Source organism: Pseudorca crassidens, chromosome 1 (assembly GCF_039906515.1).
Source record: "Pseudorca crassidens isolate mPseCra1 chromosome 1, mPseCra1.hap1, whole genome shotgun sequence".
Lineage (NCBI taxonomy): Eukaryota > Metazoa > Chordata > Mammalia > Artiodactyla > Delphinidae > Pseudorca > Pseudorca crassidens.
The window spans coordinates 104,717,708-104,740,523 of record NC_090296.1 but is presented as its reverse complement, the minus strand read 5'-3'; the positions used below and the strand labels follow the sequence as shown (position 1 = coordinate 104,740,523).

The window sequence follows — 22,816 nt, the reverse complement described above, 5'->3', positions numbered from 1 at the left end:
AAAGCAGTGAATGCCATTCTAATGAATGGAGAATCACTGGGCAACAAGTATCATTTTTGGAAAGAAAACAAATCTTGATATAAAATTTCCAAGTAGCTTTCAAAATTCCAAATTCATTTCTTCTAGCGAATTAACCATAGTCCTCACAAAGACATTTACTTTCATCTAGATGTCCCCACTTCCAGGAGGTTTCTGTATAGAATCTGTTTCATCTCTCTTCAAAAGCCCTCTGGGTTTACCTGGGTGGCCTTGGTCTTAAGTAAAATCCTCACATTCCTTCATCAGTGGCTTTCCTTCATTCCCCCACTGACCGCACCTCATAGGAAGCTTCAGCCATGATGTACACAGAGCCTCCCCCAATGGGGGATAAGCTTCAGACAGGCTTTGGACAAGGTCCCAAGTACAGGAGTGCAGGATGTGCATTGCCCTGGGGGCATCGTTTTTATCCTCAGCTGTATGTCTGACTCCCCCCACAGGGTTATACATGGTGGTCCTCACTCCACAACAACAAGGTAAGCGGCTATCTTTTCTTAAAAGCAACAGACAGTGCGGGCCAATCCCTCCACCCAAGTCCCTCTTCTCCTTGCTGGCGGCTGTGTCTTCCTTGGCTTGTGGCAGAGAAAGGGCTGTGGGCATCTCCTGAGCCAAGGTTCTGCCCAAATCAGTATGGCCCTGCCCTTGTCTCTTCTCTGCCTCCCCAGCACCTCCCAGGTCTGCACAGTTTCTCTGTCAGTAGCGTTGGGTTCTCTTTCAAGCCTAGCTTTAAAAATCTTGTCTCTTTCTCCAAAGCCTAGTCTTTCCAGATATCCCCTAAGCCTGACATTAGGGCCTGAGTTGCTTTAAGATTTTGTTTGGTGCTTCATGTCTTTATCTCTCTGAAAAGAGGCTCAGTTCTTTGAATCATTCGGAGTCCAAGAAAGAAACTTTAAATATAGCATCCCACGTTCTTTGCTTTCTTCTGCCAGCTATCCTGTGTCTACCTCTGCTTAGCGCTCCTGGCCTATCAACTGGGCCCAAGGAACTCAGGGATCTGGTCCAGGTCATGGGGAACCAGAGACTCAAACACATTATGGTACCATTTCTACTCTACTGAGGCCACCCATAGTGGGGTGGGGCACTCTGCAGGGGTGTCCTCCAAGGGTCCCTTGTGAAAAGTGGGGCACAGGCTCCTGCTTTGATTACTGAACCAAGCTCCACCAACCTACCCCCCACTACAGGTCTGACTGCTCCCCAAGGGGCTGGGTTCTAGTAGCCCCATTCAGTCACTTTAGCTGTTTTGCTCTCCTCTCCCTCTTTCTCTGATTTCTCTCTTCCAGTCCTGGAAGAGCTCCTGTAATTGTCCTGCCCTGGAGGTGGGGAAATGCCCAGGAGTCAGAGTGTATTGCTCCTTACTTTATGGTTACTTTTTATAAAGCCTAAACTCTGGTCCTCTAATCAAGCTCAAAATTTGGAACCAACCCCTCTGTGAATTCAAAACAAAACCATTTCTCTGTCAGAGGCTTGGCTCACACAAGTCCAAAATGCTGTGCTTTCAGACTCTTTTGCCAGGTGTGAATTTAAAAATTCATTCAGTCCTTCAATTAAATTATTTGAATTATTTCTCTGTAGGCAGCATCTGCTTTCATCACACAGTGAATGTCATTATCCAACCAGTGAATAATATATACAGAATAATTTTAGGAGAAGAAAAGGTCCAAGGTTAATATCTCTAAATTCTATCTCAGTACAAATTTAGAGACATGCTGAGACATTGTTATACTTTGGAATTATTGCTGATTGTATGGTTTTGTTTTGACCCTTTGTATTTCTTCAAGAATGCCATCATGGCTTTAAAAATATTTGATGAACCCCTTCTTTATTGACATGTCTTGCAAGGCACTATGGAAAGATGGATGTTAAACGGAGTCAAGGTTTAAAGGCTTATCAAAATTTCTGGACTTAGAGGGGCTTCCCTGATGGTCCAGTGGTTAAGAATCTGCCTTCCAATACAGGGGACACGGGTTCGATCCCTAGCTGGAGAACTAAGATCCCACATGCCACAGGGCAACTAAGCCCGTGCACCACAACTACTGAGCCTGCATGCCGCAACTAGAGAGAAGCCCACATGCCCCAACGAAGAGCCACATGATGCAACAAAAGATGCCTCATGCCGCAACTAAGACCTGACGCAGCCAAATAAATAAATACATAAATATTTTTTAAATATTCTGGACTTAGGGCTTCCCTGGTGGCGCAGTGGTTGAGAGTCCGCCTGCCGATGCAGGGGACAAGGGTTCGTGCCCCGGTCCGGGAGGATCCCACATGCCGCGGAGCGGCTGGGCCTGTGAGCCGTGGCCGCTGAGAATTCTGGACTTAGAGATTTCCTTATGACATTTGGTTATTTCTTCTGATATATTTAACATCTCTTTATAGTCTAATACTCAGTAGAGAGAATCTCTACGTAAACGGGGAGATCATTTTTATAGGGAAAGACATGAGTTCATTAATCATTGAATTAAAACTTGTTTTGGTAAATTTATGAGGTAATAGAATAAATTTAAGACTTTATTTAGTAGCCTGTTTTTTCAGATCTCCACTTTGGTCATAATATTTAGTTACTCCTTGAGAAGAAGATTCTATAAAAATTGTCAGTTTTTCTTCAAAGGGGTCTTTAAATAATCCATATAACCCTTTGTACTAAATAACCAGATAATTAAGCCCTGACCTATGTCTCCTGACCCTGTAGACTTTCTCCCTTTAGAATCTGTGGCTGGTCTTGATTTCTGCCTGGGGCACGACCTAATATTGATGAAGAGATAATGTGTTCTTAAAATGTCTTTTCACCCTGTACAATTAATGAGAAAATGATGTATTTATCAAAGGCTTGCCAATATTTTTTTGCTCCGTATTCCAAAGTTTTCAAGCTATTGCCTCAAACTATAGCTCAACAACATTCTTAAATAATGAAGCATTTGAATTTCTAGGAAGGTAATAGCCATTTACTGCAAAGATATCCAGGCTAATTTAGAAAGAAAGAGTAATGCATCTACTGAAAGACAGTTTTCTACTTCCCTTCTCCAGGTTCTAATATCTTCATGGAATTACCTTACTGGGGAAATCTCTTTGTCTTTCATTAAAGATTTAGCTCCTGCATGAGAAGTATTCTTTTTTTTAAATTGAAGTATAAGGACTTCCCTGGTAGTCCAGTGGTTAAGATTCCACGCTTCCAACGCAGGGGGCATGGGTTCAATCGCTGGTCAGGGAAAAAAGATCCCTCATGTTGCACGGTGCAGCCAAAATATAAAATAAAATATTAATAACAAATAAATTGAAGTATAGTTGGTTTACAATATTGTGTTAGCTTCAGGTGTAGAGCAAAGTGATTCAGTTATACATACATATATTTTCTTCAGATACTTTCCATTATAATTTATTACAAGACATTGAGTATAGTTCCCTGTGCTATATAGTAAACCCTTGTTGTTTATTTTATATATAGTGGTGTGTATCTATTAATCCCATACTCCTAATCTATCCCCCTCTTCCCCTTTGGTAACCGTAAGTTTGTTTTCAAATGTCGTATATTAACGCATATATGTGGAATCTAGAAAAATGGTAAAGATGTACCAGTTTGCAAGGCAGAAATAGAGACACAGATGTAGAGAACAAATGTATGGACACCAAAGGGGGAAAGCAGGTTGGCAGGGGGCAATTAATTGGGAGACTGGGATTGACATCTATACACTAATATGTATAAAATAGATGACTAATAAGAACCTGCTGTATAGCACAGGGAACTCCACTTTGCTGTACAGTAGAAGCTAACACAACATTGTAAAACAACTATACCCCAATAAAAAAAAAAAAGACAAACTGTAAGTTTGTTTTTGAAGTTTGTGAGACAGTTTCTGTTTTGTAAATAAGTACATTTGTATCATTTTTTAATTCCACATAAAAGGGATATCATATAATATTTGTCTTTGTCTGACATTTCACTCAGTATGATAATCTCTAAGTCCATCCATGTTGCTGCAAATGGTAATATGCCATTCTTTTTTATGGCTGAATATATATATATATCTCACATCTTCTTTATCCGTTCATCTGTTGATGGACATTTAAGTTGCTTCCATGTCCTGGCTATTGCAAATAGTGCTGCTTTGTACATTGGGGTGTATATATCTATGCCCAGGAGTGGGATTGCTGGATCATATGGTAGCTCTGTTTTTACTTTTTAAAGGAATTTCCATAGTGGCTGCACCAGTTTACATTCCCACCAACAGTGTGGGAGGGTTCCTGTATGGGAAGTATTCTTAAAGAGAACAATCTAGTTCCTTCTGGAAAGCAACAGGGGTATTCTACCTATAACATGTTTAATTAAATTAAGGTGTACACTCTATTTTTTTACCTTAAATTATTAATTTATTTGGCCAATTCTCTACTACAGATATTTCTTTTTCTGTAACAAGTAATGCCACATTGAAATTCATTTACATATATAGCTGCGTATTTGGGAGAGTATTTCTGTAGATTTATTCCTAGAGAAGAATTTCTATGTTGCGTAGTAAGTAGATTTTTTAATTTGATAGATGCTGTGAAATTTTCTCCACAAAGCTCTGTGCCATTAGCAGTCCACACACAAGTACATGAGTGGTATTCCATTAAGGTGTGCACTTCTTAACGTATTCATTGATAAGAAATAAAACAATTTACTATTAACTGTATATTATATCACTTTCACCAAAGTAATATTAGTCCATAGTTTTAAAATATCATATAACTGCTAAAGTCATGTACCAAAACACAGCAATCTCCTGCCCTTTTCATCTTATTGTTCTCTGCCTTAAATGTAACCACTTAGGTATATATATAATTTTTTTACATATGTATACATATTTTTTTTCACATACATAATTCAAGTAGTATGAGTGAACAGTCTTGTTAGTTGGTGGTCTTTATTTTAGAGCAAACAGGTGGCCAGCTGCCTTTTTCATCATGTAACCCCAAAGGTCATTCTCTATAGACATTTTTTCCTGAGGCTGTCCATCTTGCCATCTCCTGCCTGTATTTATAAGACTGGTTACTGTTAGTCTGAAATTCAGTGGGGAAGGAGAATGGTTTTACTTTTCAGTATGCAGAATATCACTTACTTGTTTTAAATGTGTCATTTCATCCTCATTCTCCTCTATTCCTGGCATCCTCAAGCCCGGAGCCTCTGGTCTAATTTCTCCAAAGCATCCCTTCTGCTGAAAGTGTTGGGAAGGGGGAGGGCCCTACTACTTAGAGTGTGAATGGCAACCTAGCAAGCTGACTGTTGATTATACAGACTTTCAAACAATCCCCTGCTTTCGGTCCTCACACACGCACTCACATGCCTCACTCTCTGACTTCTGAGGTGCTCGGCACTTCTAATCCCTGAGCATTTCCAGGGTTCTGAGGGGGTAAATCAACTTCTTCCCATCAGTATCCCCTCTATAGGTACTCCTCCATCTTAAAATTGTAAATGTACTGATTATATTTAATACGTCACAGGGTGGGGAAGGGTGGGGAGAGATAGGAATTAGTCTTCAAATAAGCCATAATCAGGACTTCCCTGGTGGTGCAGTGGTTAAAAATCCGCCTGCCAATGCAGGGGACACGGGTTCGAGCCCTGGTCCAGGAAGATCCCACATGCCACGGAGCAACTAAACCCGTGTGCCACAACTACTGAGCCTGCGCTCTAGAGCCCGTGAGCCACAACTACTGAAGCCTGCGCACCTAGAGCCTGTGCTCCGCAACAAGAGAAGCCAGTGCAGTGAGAAGCCCACACGCTGCAGTGAAGAGTAGCCCCTGCTTGCCACAACTAGAGAAAAGCCTGTGTGCAGCAATGAAGACCCAACGCAGCCAAAAAATTAAAAGAAAAAAAGCAATAATCAAAGCATCAGTTGTGTTCGTTTTTTTGTCTATATGTGGTTATAAATCATACTTGTCATTTAATTAGAATTTATATTCTAATAGAAAAGTGCTGTTTATCCTCCATTAGTTAGGTATGACATGTCCTTTTTAAAATAGAAGTCAGTCTTTATAGGTAAGAAAGGCACCTTGAAGTAGCACTTGCCAGACGCCCTAACAGAACAGTGACCCTGTGCTATTGGTGAGGTCCACGAACCTTGACTTAAACCTTTGAAACATTCTAGTAACTCCAGGAACACATGAGAGGAAGAGTTGAACTCTGTCTCAAGAGTAAACTGAAGTAGTGAAAGAGCCTCAGGCTGAGATGAACTCTGAATATCTAATTCCATCCCTGGCTCGGAGGTATTAGAGACACCTGTCCTGGACACCTGGGATCCAGGTAGTAAGTTTGGGCAATCGATCTATACTCACTCTGTGCTCCTTGCCTTCCTAGCAAAGTACCAGAGGGCATAGGTACTTTGGATTGGTGTGGCTGCCAGGTGGAAAATATCCAAGGCTGAATGAAAGCCATCATTGAGATGGCCTCCAGGATTATAAGACATTTATAGTTTCCTCCATTCATATACAATGATAAGAAGTGGAGGATGTATGGATTTTGAATTGTGTGAGACCTGAGGATAATCATCAAACCAACATAGTCCTTGCCTGTTTTTCTCTTCTGATCTCTTATTTATATAAATATTGTTATTAAATCCAGAACAAAATAATGAGCTATAAAAGATTTTGACTTCATCATTTGACTTTATCTAAAAATAATCTTAAAACCCCAAATAGATAAGTAAATCCCATTATTTAAAAATGTGTTTATTTATATTTTATTTTTGGCTGCCTTGGGTCTTCCTTGCAGTGTGCGGGCTTCTCATTGCGGTGGCTTCTCTTGTTGCGGAGCACGGGCTCTAGGTGCACGGGCTTCAGTAGTTGTGGCTCGTGGGCTCTAGAGCGCAGGCTCAGTAGTTGTGGTGCACAGGTTAGTTGCTCCGTGGCATGTGGGATCTTCCCGGACCAGGGCTCGAACCCGTATCCCCTGCATTGGCAAGCAGATTCTTAACCACGGGGCTACCAGGGAAGTCTGTAAAGCCCATTATTTAAATCCTAAAAATGTAGGTGGAGATCTTAGGTGGTGACCCTTTTCTAGTAAAACACTGAAGACAAAATACTAACAGCAATCTGAAACAATTGTAGAAAAATAAGATTCTAATATAGTTAAAGGAAAGCTTCAGTTTCAAGGTTAAAAATGGATGACCGGACCTCTGAGTTTACCGAGGTGCCAATGTCCTCTTTGTCACAGCTCACAGGGGGCATGGTCTTTCCGAGAGTGGGGCTTCCTGGAAGACTTAGGCACAACCTGAGCTCTGAAGGCAAAGACCCTCATAGATGAGTCTCAAAGGGAAGAGTCTTACATTTTTGCCTGTGTGACCTAAAGAAATTACATAGGATTTTTGCATCTCGGTTGCCTTGTGTGTAAAATGGGATGATTCAAGTTAAAAGAATTAAACATTTAGAGGAGTATCTGGCACTCCTCTAATTCTTAGCAATGATCACCTCACACATAAGAAAGGACAGAAACAGAAAAATGCATTTAAAAGGAGGAGGAGGGGCAGAATTAGCTAAAGGCCAAAGAGCCCAGGGTCCCTGCCTCTGGTTCTAAATTGTATTTCAATTCAGGAAATTCCAGGATTGCATCAGGCCAATAAGATAAGCAGCCTGTCATCTTACACTGTTTGCCAGGATGTGATGCACTTTTTATATTAGGTTGCTGTTCTAATATGAGTCACATATGTGAGCTACAGCTACTTCTGCAGATGGAATAGTGTTTCATCAAGGTACAGGAAATGCCCTTTCTCCTTTTTTCTCACCTTTAACCTGAAAATCATGTGGTATTTATTTCCTACGTATTAACTCTACAATTAACTCCAAATTACCCATGCTAGTAAAGGGAAAGAACAACACAGATGGTTATGAAGAGTGCTTCAAAAATCCCTTATAATTTATGACTTTCGTGTTTAGAATATTACAATTGAGAGTTGGTGTCTAAATGTCGTGGAAACAAAACATCAAGCAAAACAACTCTTTCTGGAAGACTGATTTCAGAGAAGTCAGAGAATTTATCCCATTCTTCATCCAATAATCTGGTACAAAACCATGCTGTTTTCCTCTTCTGAGCTAGGATGCACCGTAGCATCTGAATGCAGAAAACCAACAGCCTAACTTGCGTGGTTGTTCACTGTTTGGTTCACACCCTTCCTGTGGATAAGGAAGATGTTTATTCATTCCTGACAGTTGAACTTAATTGTGAATAGAGCCTCAGTCTCCTTATCATTCTGGAAGATTGTATATGATAGAAGGAAGTAACAAAAAAAATAATGAATTTATCTATGAGTTTAAATTGTTTTTTAAATGCACAAGTAGTATGGTTATATAATATGAAGAAATCAGGTCTTTGACAATCTAGCCCTGTGCAAACTCGTTGATTAGATGTTTTCCCTCAAACCCCTGACAAAAAAAGGAAGGAAGGAAAGAATTATAGACTTGAAATCAATGATATTTAAATATACATATATATATACAGTTTCATTGAGTTGTAATTTTTTTATTGAATGAAGGAATCTTTAAATTCTTTAGCGCTTTATGATTTTCAAAGTTTTCACACACATGATTTCATATAACCCCATAATAACCCTTTTTTTTTCCCCCTACCCCTGTATTGCCCTTCCTCCCTTCCCTCTCCCCACTGGTAACCACTAGTTTGTTCTCTATATCTGAGAATCTGCTGCTTTTTTGTTTTATTCACTAGTCTGTTCTATTTTTTAGATTCCACATATAAGTGATATCATACAGTATTTAACTTTCTCTGTCTGACTTACTTCTTTTAGCATAATGCCCTCCAAGTCCATCTGTTGTTGCAAATGGCATTACTTCATTCTTTTTTATGGCTGAATAGTATTCTGTTGTGTATATATACATACATATATATGTGTATATATATATATATATATATATACATATATATATATATATATACCACATCTTTATCCATTCATCTGTTGATGGACACTTAGGTTACTTCCATACCTTGGCAATTGTAAATAATGCTGCTGTGAACGTTAGGGTTCATGTAGCTTTTCGAATTAGTTTTTTGTTTTTTTCCAAATATATACCTGGGGTGGAATTGCTGGGTCATATGGTAGTTCTATTTTTAGTTTTTTGAGAAACCTCTATGGTGTTTTCCACAGTGGTTGCACCAATTTACATTCCCACCAACAGTGTAGGAAGGTTCCCTTTTCTCCACATCCTCACCAACATTTGTTATTTGTGTTCTTTTTGATGGTAGCCATTCTGACAGGTGTGAGGTGATATCTCATTGTGGTTTTGATTTGAATTTCCCTGATAATTAGCGATATTGAGCATCTTTTCATGTGCTTGTTGGCCATCTTCATTTCCTCTTTGGAAAAACATCTCTTTGGTTCTTATGCCCATTTTTTAATTGGGTTTTTTTTTTTTGATGTTGAGTTATATGAGCTGTTTATATATGTTGGATATTAGCCCCTTATCAGTCATATTATTTGCAAATATCTTCACCTATTCAGTAGGTTGTCTTTTCCTTTTGTCAATGGTTTCTTTTGCTGTGCAAAAGCTTTTAAGTTTAACTAGGTCCTATTTGTTTATTTCTGCATTTGTTTCCTTTGCTTTAGGAGATGGATTCAAAAAAATATTGCTATGATTTATGTCAAAGTGTGTTCTGCCTATGTTTTCCTTTAGGAGTTTTATAGTATCTGGTCTTTTAGGTGTTTATTCCATTTTTAGTTTATTTTTGTGTATGGTGTTAGAGAATGTTCTGATTTTATTCTTTTACATGTAGCTGTCCAGTTTTCTCAGCACCAGCTATTGAAGAGACTATCTTTTCTCCATTGTATATTCTTGCCTCTTTGTCATAGATTAATTGATCATAAGTGTGGGAATTTATTTCTGATCTCTCTATCCTGTTCCATTGATCTATGTGTCTGTTTTTGTGCCAGTCCCATACTGTTTTGTTTTTTTTCTTTCTTTTTGCGGTACGTGGGCCTCTCACTGTTGTGGCCTCTCCCATTGCGGAGCACAGGCTCCGGACGCTCAGGCTCAGAGGCCATGGCTCACGGGCCCAGCCGCTCCACGGCATGTGGGATCTTCCCGGACTGGGGCACGAACCCGTGTCCCCTGCATCGGCAGGTGGACTCTCAACCACTGCGCCACCAGGGAAGCCCTCCCATACGGTTTTGATTAATGTATAGTCTGAACTCAGGGAGCATGATTCCTCCAGCTCTGTTCTTCTTTCTCAAGATAGTTTTGGCTATTCAGGGTCTTTTGTATTTCCATACGAATTTTAAAATTATTTTTCTAGTTCTGTGAAAATGCCATTGGTATTTTTATAGTGATTGCATTGAATCTGTAAATTGCTTTGGGTAGTATGGTCATTTTAACCATATTAATTCTTCCAATCCAATAACACGGTATATCTTTCCATCTATTTGTGTCACCTTCAGTTTCTTTCATCAGTGTCTTATAGTTTTCCAAGTACATGTCTTTTTCTTCCTTAGGTAGGTTTGATCCTAGTTATTTTATTATTTATGATGCAAAGGTAAATGGGAATGTTTCCTTAATTTCTCTTTCTGATAATTTGTGGTTAGTGTATAGAAATGCAACAGATTTCTGTATATTAATTTTGTATCCTGCAACTTTACCAAATTCATTGATGAGCTCTAATGGTTTTCTAGTGACATCTTTAGGATTTTCTAGGTATAGTATCACGTCATCTGAAAACAGTGACAGTTTTACTTCTTACTTTCCGATTTTGATTTCTTTCATTTCTTTTTGTTCTCTGATTGCCATGGCTAGGACTTCGAAAACCATGTTGAATAAAAGTGGCGAGAGTGGATATGCTTGTCTTCTAACTAATATCTTAGAGGAAATGCTTTCAGCTTTTTCACTGTTGAGTAGGATGTTCGCTGTGGGTTTGTCATATATGGCCTTCATTATGTTGAGGTATGTTCCCTCTATGCCCACTTGCTGGAGAGTTTTTATCATAAATTGATGTTGAACTTTATCAAAAGCTTTTTCTGCATCTATTGAGATGATCATATGGCTTTTATTCTTCTTTTTATTAATGTGGTGTGTCACATTGATTGATTTGTGGATATTGAAAAATCCTTGTATCCCTGGGATAAATCCTACTTGATCATAGTGTATGATCCCATGATCCTTTTAATGTATTGTTGGATTTGGTTTGCTAATATCTTCTTGAGGATTTTTGCATCTATATTCATCAGTGATATTGGCCTGTAATTTTCTTTTTTTGTGATATCTTTGTCTGGTTTTGGTATCAGGATGATGGTGGCTTCATAGAATGGGTTTGGAAGTGTTCCTTCCTCTGCAATTTTTTTGGAGTAGTTTAAGAAGGATAGATGTTGTTAACTCTTTAAATGTTTGATAGAACTCACCTGTGAAGCCATCTGATCCTGGACTTTTGTTTGTTGGGAATTTTAAAATTACTGATTCAATTTCATTACTGGTGATTGACCTGTTCATATTTTCTGTTTCTTCCTGGTTCAGTCTTGGAAAATTATACTTTTCTAAGAATTTGTCCATTTCTTCCAGATTGTCCATTTTATTGGTATATAGTTGTTCATAGTAGTCTCTTATGATCCTTTGTACTTCTGTGGTGTTGGTTGTAACTTCTTTTTCATTTCTGATTTTATTGATTTGGGCCTTCTGCCTTTTTTTCTTGATGAGTGTAGCTAAAGGTTTATCCATTGTGTTTATCTTTTCAAAGAACCAGCTTTTAGTTTCATTGATCCTTTCTATTGTTTTTTTAGTTGTAATTTTTTAACGAACTCTACTGTGTGGTAAAACTATGAATCATGATTTTCAGTAAATTCTACTACCAGTTCATATATAAGTTCTAGAATGTGAGCTATAACAAAGTTTAACTCTCCAGCCTCAAGTGTGCAAACACTTTTTAGTATGCACTTAGAAATGCTTGCCTGAATATGTGATTTCTAAAATAGAAGGTGATATATCCTTTATACATTTATATATTCCACTTTATTATCTCTTTCTCTAGAACATCAGTTCACAAGGACAGTTCATAATTAGTTAGCCCCTCTTTTTGACTTGACCTTAGGTGACTATATTTTCTCTAAATACTTACTTGCTGTTGTCAGCTATGGAAAGTTGGGTTTAGGGTCGAATTTCCTCCTTACATTCAGAAACTATTCCAGGACCAGTTTTTCATTTTTCCTCTGCATTGTCACTAATATTTGACAAGGGAGCCAAGAAGACTTAATGGGGAAAGGAGAGTCTTCTCCATAAATAGTGTTGGGAAAACTGTTTAACCACATGAAGAAGAATGAAACTGGACCCCTATCTTATACTATTTTTAAAAAAGTAACTCAAAATGAATTAAACATTTATGTAAGACCCAAAACTATAAAACTCATAGAAGAAAACATAGGGGGAAAATCTCCTTGACATTGGCTTTGGGAAAGACTTTTGGACATGACACCAGAAGCACAAGCAATGAAAGCAAAAATAAAGTGGAAGTACATCAAACTAAAAAGCTTCTGCACAACAAAAGAAATAATCAGCATTAAAAGGCAACCTATGGAATGAGAGAAAATATTTGCAAACCAGCTATCTGAAAAGGAGTTAATATCCAAAATATGTAAGGAACTCATACAACTCAATAGCAAAAAACCAAACAATTCCATTTTTAAATGGCAAAGTATTTAAAGACACTTTTCCAAAAAGAGAGACACAAATGGCCAACACATACATGAAAATATGCACGACTTCACTATCAGCAAAATGTCAATCAAACATATATAAAGAACTCTAGGGCTTCCCTGGTGGCACAGTGGTTGAGAGTCTGCCTGCCGATGCAGGGGACGCGGGTTTGTGCCCCGGTCCGGGAGGATCCCACATGCCGCGAGGCGGCTGGGCCCGTGAGCCATGGCCGCTGGGCCTGCGCGTCCGGAGCCTGTGCTCCGCAACGGGACAGGCCACAACAGTGAGAGGCCCGCGTACCGCCAAAAAAAAAAAATATATATATATATATATATATATATATATAAAAAGAACTCTTAAATTCCTAAATGTAGACTATGGTATATTTAAAATGTTAGTATATGTTACCAGGTTCTTTTCCAGAAAGATGTACCAAAGTACTATCCCATTAATTTTGCCTATCCTGGGAATTACTGTTATTTTTAATCTTTGTCAGTTCGACTGATTGAAAACAATACTGTTTTGTTGCTTAATTTAAATTTCTCTATTTCTAAGGTTGAGAAACTTGTTTATGAGCTGGTCTTCTGTCTCCAAAATTAACTCTAAGCAGAGTTAATAAAGTACCCACTAAAGTGAAAGTTCTAGTTGAATTATTTATTTAGCAGGTAGAAGTTAGAGAGAACAGTGTTCCAAAGATCATGTAATTGTAGAGTTGAAAGGGACCTTAGAGATCTTCTAGCTTAATTTTGAGTAATCCTATGGTATGATTTGTTCCCTGTCCAAAAAGCAGTGACCTGAATCCTACTAAAACTAGAGAACTTAGATTAAACACTAGTGAGTTAAGGAAGAGAAGCAGCAAATGGGAAGAAAGTCTAAACTGAGTAGGAATGAGCATGACAACAAAGTTGAGGGACGAGAACAGAGGAAAAGGTTAGTACCACTCTATAGGTGACTATTGGTAAGTCCTGCCAAGAAGGGAATTGGTGGGTACAGTGGCAAGGGCACTGGGTCCCAGGGGCCATCAGATGGGAGACTGACTTCTCTAGATCAGGGCAAGTAGACCCTGCTGCTGACCCTGCTGCCAGCAACAAATGTGCTGGAAGCTGAATCCAGACAGACAGACAAATGTTGGTGTCCTAAGGATAAGTCAAGAAAGCACATACCCTAACAGAGACAGGACTCACATTCTCATATGGGGGAGGTACAAAACAGCAGCCCACAGTAATTCTACAAAGTGGAATTCAACCAACACTGCTATGTTTGGAAGGATAATTTTTGGTGGTTGTATATTTGAGGCCAGAGAGGGGGGTTCACCTCCTAGATCCTTGGGTGGTCAGAGTTGCTTCCCAAGGAAGCCTGGCAGATAACCTGACTTTTTTTTAAAAGATTCTTTATAATATCTGTGTTGTGAAATTTCTAGACTTTGGTGGGTATTTAAAGCTGCTTGTTTCAGCTTCATATGCTAGACAGGGATTCTTTTCTCTTGAACTTTAATAATAGTATAGGTACTCCTGTACCAACTTTGAGTTGAGTATATGCTAAGCCTAACATTCTTCTTGCTCTTTGATCACTGACAGAGAAGTGGGTACTTCTGCAAGGAAGAGATTTTTGTTCTAGGGTGTGAGGACAGAGCTATAAACCATAGTTCTTCAGTTAGATGGTAACGGCCCATAGGGCTTACTTCTTCTAGATTTATTGGTCCCACCCAATCACAGTGAAACCAGCAGAGTGGGGTTACCCCCCAATAGCCAAGTGGGGCTAACCCCCAATAGCCAGGTGGTTCTGAGTGAGAGGGCTGGAAAGTTGACCTCTGACAGGTGGGCAGACCCTGTAACCCTCCCCTAGAGCCCTGCTGTAAGCTTCGACTGGCTAGGCAGGATCCAGAGATAAGAGTACCTCTAGGGAACACAGTGCAGCTTGGGGCTTGACAAAACGCCTGCCACTTTTGCTCCATCCTGGGAGTGACCTTGAAGACTATTGATGTTGCTGGGAGTTGTCAATGTCCTCCAGTCAAAGAGCACCCGGAACACCCCTGCAGTTTAGCATTTGGGTTTATTGTTCCTAGAAAGGGGGAGACAGCATCCCATAGCATGCGTCACAGTAACCATGGGGGTTTGAAAAGACTTACTATAGGATCTGGGCTCTAGTTAGTTCATTTTAAGGCGAGCTTAAGGAGGCAAGAGCTTGCTTTGGACTGGAGGCTGTCGGGAAGCAGGGGCAATTCTGTGACTGGGGATCTTAATGAACCTTATCTAGAAGGAGGGAGGACTAGAGTAAAGCTAAAGCCGTAATTGGTAAAGAAGCAGCAGTCACTTCTGCTGGCCAGGCTAGGGCATATTTGGGTGGTCATTTTTGTGGTCTGGACAGTGTTTTTGTCTGTGTTCAGACATGATTACAGAGTGGACTTGTTTCTGTCTTGATCCATCCTGGTCTCAGGGGCCTTGTCTGATGTTTGTTCTGTGAAATTATGTTTGACCGGAGAACACCAAGGCCAGCTGTGAGTGCCCACCATCAGGGGCTTCTCACACCCTTCTCCCAGTCAATCTGCAGTGGGGAGTGGAGTTCTTAAAGATCACTTGGGGTGATAGAAGAATGGGACTGTGGCTGGAAGGAGTGCCAGAGGGCTGTGCAGGGGGAGGAATGGCAGAAAGTCACGGACAGGCAGCAGCCTGCATCCAGGAGCCAGAGGATGTGCGGGGTGGGCACACAGAAAGCACACTTCCATGAGTGAGCTTGAGCCAGTAATGGAGAGCTCAGATGAAGCAGGAAGGCTCTGGTATGGAAGATTCTGAGAGAACCAGGAGAAGCTAGGGAAGGAATGAATTCTTAGGCAGGTATACTAAGGATCAGGCTTCTCCCGTCGCGGAGCACAGGCCCCGGACGCGCAGACTCAGCGGCCATGGCTCACGGGCCCAGCTGCTCCGCGGCAGGTGGTATCTTCCCGGACCAGGGCACGAACCCGTGTCCCCTGCATCGGCAGGCGGACCCCCAACCACTGCGCCACCAGGGAAGCCCCAAGATCAGGCTTCTTAGGATAGCTGAATTGGAGCAATCAGTTCAATAAAAGTGTATCATTGATTTGAACATGGAGACTTGAGCCTTCCGGCCTGCTCTTTTATATCCTGGAAAGTGTGGACTGCAAACCATTGAATGCTTTAAAAGATGTACTTTTATTACTCGATTGGTTTCAAAAACTTAATCTCCATTAGCCAGCACATTAATTGTGAACTAGGTTTATCACTCAGACCAGAAAATAAAACTAGTTGGTAATAATATCTTGGGTAGGGCGTAAGATTGCCAGATTTAGGAAAATATTAGAAATACACACACACACATACACACACACATACACATATTTATAGATAGATAAGTATAGGTATAGACATAGAAATAGATCTCCAGTTAAAATTTGTATTTCAGATAAACAATGAACGTGGAATACTTAGGAATACTGAGGAGCTTCAAGATGGCGGAAGGGTAAGACGCGGAGATCACCTTCCTCTCCACAAATACATCAGAAATACATCTACACGTGGAACAACTCCTAAAGAACACCTACTGAACGCTGGCAGAAGACCTCAGACCTCCCAAAAGGCAAGAAACTCCCCACATACCTGGGTAGGGCTAAAGAAAACAAGAAAAAACAGAGACAAAAGAATAGGGACGGGACCTGCAGCAGTGGGAGGGAGCTGTGAAGGAGGAAAGGTTTTCACACACTAGGAAGCACCTTTGCGGACAGAGAATGCGGGTGGCGGAGGGGGAAAGCTTCGGAGCCGCGGAGGAGAGCACAGCAACAGGGGTGCGGAGGGCAAAGCGGGGCCGACGGGCACTCACCAGCCCGAGACGCTTGTCTGCTCCCCCGCCGGGGCAGGCGGGGCTGGGAGCTGAAGCTCGGGCTTCGGTCGGAGTGCAGGGAGAGGGCTGGGGTTGGCGGCATGAACACAGCATGAAGGGGCTAGTGCGCCACGGCTAGCCGGGAGGGAGTCCGGGGAAAAAAGTCTGCAGCTGCCTAAGAGACAGGAGACTTTTTCTTGTCTCTGTTTCCTGGTGCGCGAGGAGAGGGGATTAAGAGCGCCGCTTAAAGGAGCTCCAGAGACAGGCGCGAGCCACAGCTATCAGCGCGGACCCCAGAGATGGGCATGACACGCTAAGGCTGCTGCTGCCGCCACCAAGAAGCCTGTGTGTGAGCACAGGTCACTCTCCACACCCCCTTCTGAGGAACGTGTGCAGCCCACCACTGCCAGGGTCCCGGGATCCAGGGACAACTTCCCCGGGAGAGCACACGGCGCGCCTCAGGCTAGTGCAACATCACGCTGGCCTCTGCCGCCGCAGGCTCGCCCCACATCCATACCCCTCCCTGCCCCCGGCGTGAGTGAGCCAGAGTCCCCAAATCAGCTGCTCCTTTAACCCCGTCCTGTCTGAGTGAAGAACAGATGCCCTCAGGTGACCTACTCGCAGAGGCGGGGCCAAATCCAAAGCTGAACCCCAGGAGCTGTGCAAACAAAGAAGAGAAAGGGAAATTTCTCTCAGGAGCAGCGGATTAAAGCTCCACAATCAACTTGATGTACCCCGCATCTGTGGAATACCTGAATAGACAACGAATCATCCCAAATTGAGGAGGTGGACTTTGGGAGCAAGATTTATGATTTTTCCCCCTTTTCCTCTTTTTGTGAGTGTGTATGTGTATGCTTCTGTGTGTGATTTTGTCTGTATAGCTTTGCTTTTACCATTTGTCCTAGGGTTGTGTCTGTCCATTTTTTTTTTGTTTTGTTTTGTTTTTTACTTAAAAAATTTTTTTCTTAATAATTATTTTTTATTTTAATAACTTTATTTTATTTTATTTTATTTTCTTCTTTCTTTCTTTCTTTCTTTCTTTATTTTCTCCCTTTAATTCTGAGCCATGTGGAGGACAGGCTCTTGGTTCTCCAGCCAGGCGTCATGGCTGTGCCACTGAGGTGGAAGAGCCAAGTTCAGGACACTGGGCCACAAGAGACCTCCCAGCTCCACGTAATATCAAACAGCGAAAATCTTCCAGAGATCTCCATCTCAACGCCAAAACCCAGCTCCACTCAACAACCATCAAGCTACACTGCAGGACACCCTATGCCAGACAATTAGCAAGACAGGAACACAACCCCACCCATTAGCACAGAGGCTGCTTAAAACCATAACAAGGCCACAGACACCCCAAAACACACCACCAGATGTGGACCTGCCCACCAGAAAGACAAGATCCAGCCTCATCCACCAGAACACAGGCACTAGTCCCTCCACCAGGAAGCCTACACAGCCCACTGAACCCACCTTAGCCACTGGGAACAGACACCAAAAATAATGGAAACTATGAACCTGCATCCTGTGAAAAGGAGACCCCAAACACAGTAAGTTAAGCAAAATGAGAAGACAGAGAAACACACAGCAGATGAAGTAGCGAGGCAAACACCCACCAGACCTAACAAATGAAGAGGAAATAGGCAGTCTACCTGAAAAACAATTCAGAATAATGATAGTAAAGATGATCCAAAATCTTGGAAATAGAATGGAGAAAATACAAGAAACTTTTAACAACGACCTAGAAGAACTAAAGAGCAAACAAACAGAGATGAACAACACAATAAATGCAGTTAAAAATTCTCTATAAGGAATCAACAGCAGAATAACTGAGGCAGAAGAACGGATAAGTGACCTGGAAGATAAAATAGTGGAAATAACTACTGCAGAGCAGAATAAAGAAAAAAGAATGAAAAGAATTGAGGACAGTCTCAGAGATCTCTGAGACAACATTAAATGCACCAACATTCGAATTATAGGGGTCCCAGAAGAAGAAGAGAAAAAGAAAGGGACTGAGAAAATATTTGAAGAGATTATAGTTGAAAACTTCCCTAATATGGGAAAGGAAATAGTTAATCAAGTCCAGGAAGCACAGCGAGTCCCATACAGGATAAATCCAAGGAGAAACACGCCAAGACACATATTAATAAAATTATCAAAAACACAACGACCCAAAACCTATGGGATGCAGCAAAAGCAGTTCTAAGAGGGAAGTTTATAGCAATACAATCCTACCTTAAGAAACAAGGAACATCTGAAATAAACAACCTAACCTTACACCTAAAGCAATTAGAGAAAGAAGAACAAAAAAACCCCAATGTTAGCAGAAGGAAAGAAATCATAAAGATAAAATCAGACATAAATGAAAAAGAAATGAAGGAAACGATAGAAAAGATCAATAAAACTAAAAGTTGGTTCTTTGAGAAGATAAACAAAATTGATAAACCATTAGCCAGACTTATCAAGAAAAAAAGGGAGAAGACTCAAATCAACAGAATTAGAAATGAAAAAGGAGAAGTAACAACTGACACTGCAGACATACAAAGGATCATGAGAGATTACTACAAGCAACTGTATGCCAATAAAATGGACAACCTGGAAGAAATGGACAAATTCTTAAAAATGCACAACCTTCCGAGACTGAACCAGGAAGAAATAGAAAATTTGGACACACCAATCACAAGCACTGAAATTGAAACTGTCATTAAAAATCTTCCAACAAACAAAAGCCCAGGACCAGATGGCTTCCCAGGCGAATTCTATCAAACATTTAGAAAAGAGCTAACACCTATCCTTCTCAAACTCTTCCAAAATAAAGCAGAGGGAGGAATACTCCCAAACTCATTCTACAAGGCCACCATCACTCTGATACCAAAACCAGACAAAGATGTCACAAAGAAACAAAACTACAGGCCAATATCACTAATGAACATAGATGCAAAAATCCTCAACAAAATACTAGCAGACAGAATCCAACAGCACATTAAAAGGATCATACACCATGATCAAGTGGGGTTTATCCCAGGAATGCAAGGATTCTTCAATTTACACAAATCAACGTGATACACCATATTAACAAACTGAAGGAGAAAAACCATATGATCATCTCAATAGATGCAGAGAAAGCTTTCGACAAAATTCAACACGCATTTATGATAAAAACCCTGCAGAAAGTAGGCATAGAGGGAACTTTCCTCCACATAATAAAGGCCATCTATAACAAACCCACAGCCAACATCATCCTCAATGGTGAAAAACTGAAACCATTTCCACTAAGATCAGGAACAAGACAAGGTTGCCCACTCTCACCACTATTATTGAACATAGTTATGGAAGTTTTAGCCACAGCAATCAGAGAAGAAAAAGAAATAAAAGGAATCCAAATTGGAAAAGAGGAAGTAAAGCTGTCCCTGTTTGCAGATGACATGATACTATACATAGAGAATCCTAAACATGCTACCAGAAAACTACTAGAGCTAATCAATGAATTTGGTAAAGTAGCAGGATAAAAGATTAATGCACAGAAATCTCTTGCATTCCTATACACTAATGATGAAAAATCTGAAAGTGAAATTAAGAAAACACTCTCATTTACCATTGCAAGAAAAAGAATAAAATACATAGGAATAAACCTACCTAAGGAGACAAAAGTCCTGTATGCAGAAAACTATAAGACACTGATAAAAGAAATTAAAAATGATACAAATAGATGGAGAGATATACCATGTTCTTGAAGTGGAAGAATCAACATTGTGAAAATGACTCTACTAACCAAAGCAATCTACAGATTCAATGCAATCCCTATCAAACTACCAGTGGCAGTTTTCACAGAAGTAGAACAAAAAATTTCACAATTTGAATGGAAACACAAAAGACCCCGAATAGCCAAAGCAATCCTGAGAAAGAAAAACGGAGCTGGAGGAATCAGGCTCCCTGACTTCAGACTATACTACAAAGCTACAGTAATCAGGACAGTATGGTACTGGCACAAAAACAGAAATATAGATCAGTGGAACAGGACAGAAAGCCCACAGATAAACCCACAGACATATGGTCACCTTATCTTTGATAAAGGAGGCAAGAATATACAGTGGAGAAAAGACAGTCTCTTCAATAAGTGGTGCTGGGAAAACTGGACAGCTACATGTAAAAGAATGAAATTAGAACACTCCCTAACACTATACACAACAATAAACTCAAAATGTATTAAAGACCTAAATGTAAGGCCAGACACCATCAAACTCTTAGAGGAAAACATAGGCAGAACACTCTATGACATAAATCACAGCAAGATCCTTTTTGACCCACCTCCTAGAGAAATGGAAATAAAAACAAAAGTAAACAAATGGGACCTAATGAAACTTAAAAGCTTTTTCTCAGCAAAGGAAACCATAAACAAGACGAAAAGACAACCTTCAGAATAGGAGCAAATATTTGCAAATGAAGCAGCTGACAAAGGATTAATCTCCAAAACATACAAGCAACTCATGCAGCTCAATATCAAAAAAACAAACAACCCAATCCAAAAATGGGCAGAAGAGCTAAATAGACATTTCTCCAAAGAAGATATATAGAGTGCCAACAAACACATGAAAGGATGCTCAACATCATTAATCATTAGAGAAATGCAAATCAAAACTACAATGAGATATCATCTCACACCAGTCAGAATGGCCATCATCAAAAAAAATCTACAAACAATAAATGCTGGAGAGGGTGTGGAGAAAAGGGAACCCTCTTGCACTGTTGGTGGGGATATAAATTGATACAGCCACTATGGAGAACAGTATGGAGGTTCCTTAAAAAACTAAAAATAGAACTACCATACGACCCAGCAATCCCACTACTGGACATATACCCTGAGAAAACCATAATTCAAAAAGAGTCATATACCAAAATGTTCATTGCAGCTCTATTTACAATAGCCAGGACATGGAAGCAGCCTAAGTGTCCATCAACAGATGAATGGGTAAAGAAGATGTGGCATATATACACAATGGAATATTACTCAGCTGTAAAAAGGAATGAAACTGAGTTATTTGTAGTGAGGTGGATGGGCCTAGGCACTGTCATACAGAGTGAAGTAAGTCAGAATGAGAAAAACAAATACTGTATGCTAACACATATATATGGAATCTAGAAAAAAAATGGTCAGAAAAACCTAGGGGCAAGATGGGAATGAAGGTGCAGACCTGCTAGAGAAAGGACTTGAGGATATGGGAGGGGGAAGGGTAATTTGGGACAAAGTGAGAGAGTGGCATGGACATATGTACACTACCAAATGTAAAATAAATAGCTAGTGGGAAACAGCTGCATAGCAGAGGGAGATCAGCTCAGGGCTTTGTGACCACCTAGAGGGGTGGGATGGGGAGGGTGGGATGGAGGGAGATGCAAGAGGGAAGAGATATAGGGATATATTTATATGTATAACTGATTCACTTTGTTATAAAGCAGAAACTAACACACCATTGTAAAGCAATTATACTCTAATAAAGATGTTTTAAAAAAGGAATACTTATACTAGAATAAAGTATTACTTGTTTATCTGAATTGCAAATTTAACTGTCCTGTGTTTTATCTGGCAACCCTAACCTAGGGAGGTTTGAACTACAAAACAGTTTAGCTTAGAAATGAGTTGGTGTCTGCCCAAATGGAACTAGTTGTGCAGGGCGCTGGCGCCTGACTGAGGGAAGGATTGCCATGTGCCAATCACTGTCTTGACAGAATGGTGTTACCTTAGGACATGGGAATTTTGGATTCAGTAAAGCTAATTAGCCTCATTATTCAGACTTTTTTGACGTTTTATAACTTTCCATCAGTATATTATTCTGATTTTTTTCCTTAATTTGTTATCAAAATTGTTTTTGAACAATCCAGTGTATGTTAGCCATGCTAAGGTGCTAAGACATTTATAAAATTAGCAAAGCATTTATAAAATTAGCCTAGCAAAGTCCCAACTAGATCTAATAAGAAAGCATTACAATAAAGGTAGGTTTGAATAGAACAAGCAATATGTTACATTCTGGGGTGTAAATAATTAATGTATTGAGGAACACAATATCTTTCCTAATTTAGTCATAGATTTAATGCAGTACAATTAAAATATCGATGGAAACCTCTATAGAAAATAGGAAACTGTTTACAGAAAAATAAATAGTAAGAATTCCAGGAACTATTTTTAGTGGAAAAGCAGTATCTTTTTAAATAGAAAACAAATACGTATTTAAAAAATTTTTATAAACAGAAATAAAGGTTAATGATACAGATAATGTAAAAATAGAACCAAACAATTAAA

The 22,816-nt window shown here is 40.1% G+C and overlaps 1 long non-coding RNA gene across 1 annotated transcript in view; it reads left to right on the top strand.

The window, feature by feature from the left end:
* The window catches only part of LOC137229794 (uncharacterized), a 32,837-nt gene extending 15,638 nt beyond the window's left edge, over positions 1–17,199 (top strand). Inside the window, exon 4 of the long non-coding RNA XR_010945847.1 lies at positions 16,111–17,199. This is a non-coding gene — a long non-coding RNA (uncharacterized lncRNA). The remainder of the gene's footprint in view (positions 1–16,110) is intronic.
* The last annotated feature ends 5,617 nt before the right edge of the window (positions 17,200–22,816 follow it).